This window comes from Kryptolebias marmoratus, linkage group LG2 (genome assembly GCF_001649575.2).
Source record: "Kryptolebias marmoratus isolate JLee-2015 linkage group LG2, ASM164957v2, whole genome shotgun sequence".
Lineage (NCBI taxonomy): Eukaryota > Metazoa > Chordata > Actinopteri > Cyprinodontiformes > Rivulidae > Kryptolebias > Kryptolebias marmoratus.
Window position 1 is genome coordinate 21,438,969 of NC_051431.1, and position 2,532 is coordinate 21,441,500.

Here is a 2,532-nt window from a genome sequence, read left to right on the forward strand (position 1 = left end):
GGCTTCGGGCTCCGCCAACGCTCTGCGAGCGTGAACGATCCCCAGACAGACGGGGCAAGCTTTGTGCTGGTCCTTCTCATGGAGCGAGAAGCCGCACCCCTGAGGACAGGGGCGAACAGAAGACTGCTACTTCGCTTGTGTCAGCTTTGTGCTCATCCCGAACCACAAAAGCTGAACTGTGCAGGAAAACCTCGGGACTAGCGCTTCGCGGGCAGGCACGCTTACCAGCAGGCAGCTGTGGCTAACACCAACAAAAGCAGTTAAGCTAATTCCGAGAAGCCTTGCAAAACACAGAACTAACTAGCAGCAGCTAGCTAGCCTGACTCGGAGAGGTGTTCTTAGCGAGGTGAAGAGCGTAAGAACTGAGGAATGACTGTGATGACGGACGGTTACATAGTGCAGGCGGGGCCTGTCACTTGTCGTCATCATGTCATCACGTCATTTGCCTAAAGGCGTGATTAAAGGTGTCTTCAGCCAGGACACGCGGGAGCGTGATATCCCATAGTACATATGTTGTACCTCGTTCCTCTCCTTCAGGGAACAGTAGTTATATGTATAACATTACGTTTTTATAACAAAAACAGGTGCGGCCATATTCCCCTTGGTGATGCCATCTGTGCTGGTGTAGATTCTCAGTGACCATGTTGTCTGGCTCACACCAGTCATCATGACATGATGTGCTGTAAAAAAGTCCAACACCTGAGTCTGAATGATAGGATTGGTGCACAATGCGACAATTCTCACCATGATGTGGTCCTTCCTGCTGACCAGAGCCTTCAGTATGTGTGGTTGACCTCACGTATCCATCGATTTCAACGCCGGGCCACTGTGACATATCTACGTCCCACATGCTGGACAGTTCCACAACAGGACGCCTCATACGTTCCCCAGTGTGACCCCTTATCGAGCTCTGTCAAGGGCTCTTAATGCTTCGTAATGTAGCCTCTGAGACTTTTTCTTCTCCGTTTTCTTTCAGCTGTTCCCTTTTCAGGGGTCGCCACAACGAGCCATCCTCCTCCATCTAACTCTGTCTTCTGCGCCCTCTGTCCTCACTCCAACTACCCCCCATGTCCGCTCCTCCTTTAACTACCTAATAACACCCTTCTAGATGTGCCAGCTCCTTGCAAATCGAATCATTTACAGATCTGTCGCTGATCTGCATGTGTGCCGAATTAGGTCCACACCGGACCATTCCTGTTCAAGCTGAACTTCTTTTGTCAAGGAGTGTAGTTGTCGACTAGAAGACTTCTCGCTGCTTCTGCGCGGGGAGCGCCATGTAGTGGGGCATCCCTGTCAATATCTGTGGCTCAGATTGCACAGTAATCTCAACAAAGGCGGAGGATTCGTCCTACGTCCTGGTTTAAAACGCATGTTGAAGGATTGCCGCTTCATGCTGATGCCTCCTAAGTGGCATCATTATGGAACAGCCCATGTCTGTGTTGTTTGTCTGTTAGCAAAAAATCTTACAAACCACTGGACGGATTTTAATAAAACTCTCAGAGTAGCTTTGACGTATATGTTCAATTGTTTAACATTTGGTGTCAGCTGGATTCAAGACGGCCGCCACGGCTAATCAAACTTAGCAAACACATAAAGTGCTGTAACTCAGTCAGTTTTACAGATATTGGGCTAAAACTTAGCGTGTTTGTAGCCGGGAGTCATTCCCAGCACATACTCTGAGCATAAACAGATCGAGCAAGATCTTCGTTTAAGGAATGCTACTTTTATTCATTTTTGTAACAACTAGGATGCCATTAAGCAAGACTTTGACGACCCGCACCTGCAGCCTAAATGTTTCGGCTCCTAGGAACAGAAACCCACGCAGCGCAGCACACAGTGAGGGTAAAAAAAACAACAACAAAAACGAAACACATCCACGGGACACAACAACTCAAGGAGAGGTGAGATTCTTGTCAGTTATTTATTTCTCTTGATTCAACTAACATGTTTCTCTGAGACAGAATCGCGGTGGCAAATGAACAACCTTAAAGAGTCACATGCATCGAAAGTGGATCACGTGGAGGGTGGAGGATGACGGTGGCGATGGGGAGAAGGGAGAATTCATGTGTGACGTGTGTTGTGCCTTTACAGAAGCTCCCCACCCCCCCCCGCCGGAGGGCGAGGCTCGTCACGCCGAGGTCCATCCGTGCCGTGGGAGAGCCGTTTGCTGTTTAACTTCATAAGATATTGCTTCGAGTTGCGGGGGGAGGATGGAGCCGGCGCGGCGTCACGTCCGAGGTGAAGCCCTGTGAGGACAAATCAGCCGATCCAGCCACAACGCTGATCCCATTAGTCCGACAGAGGCGACATGTACAAGATGAACACAATCATTTAGTTTTGCTCAAAAAAGTATTCACCAAGTTAAAAAAAACAAACAAAAACAAAACCGTTTTAATGCTGTTGTTTAGAAAATATTTATTCATACATGTTGGCATATTTAGGCTATATACTGTATCTCTGGGTTAGTTTCAGTGCCACTCGGGCGGAACGCCCCTGCCAGCAGTCGCCTTGTGCCTGCTGGTGTTCCCCCCC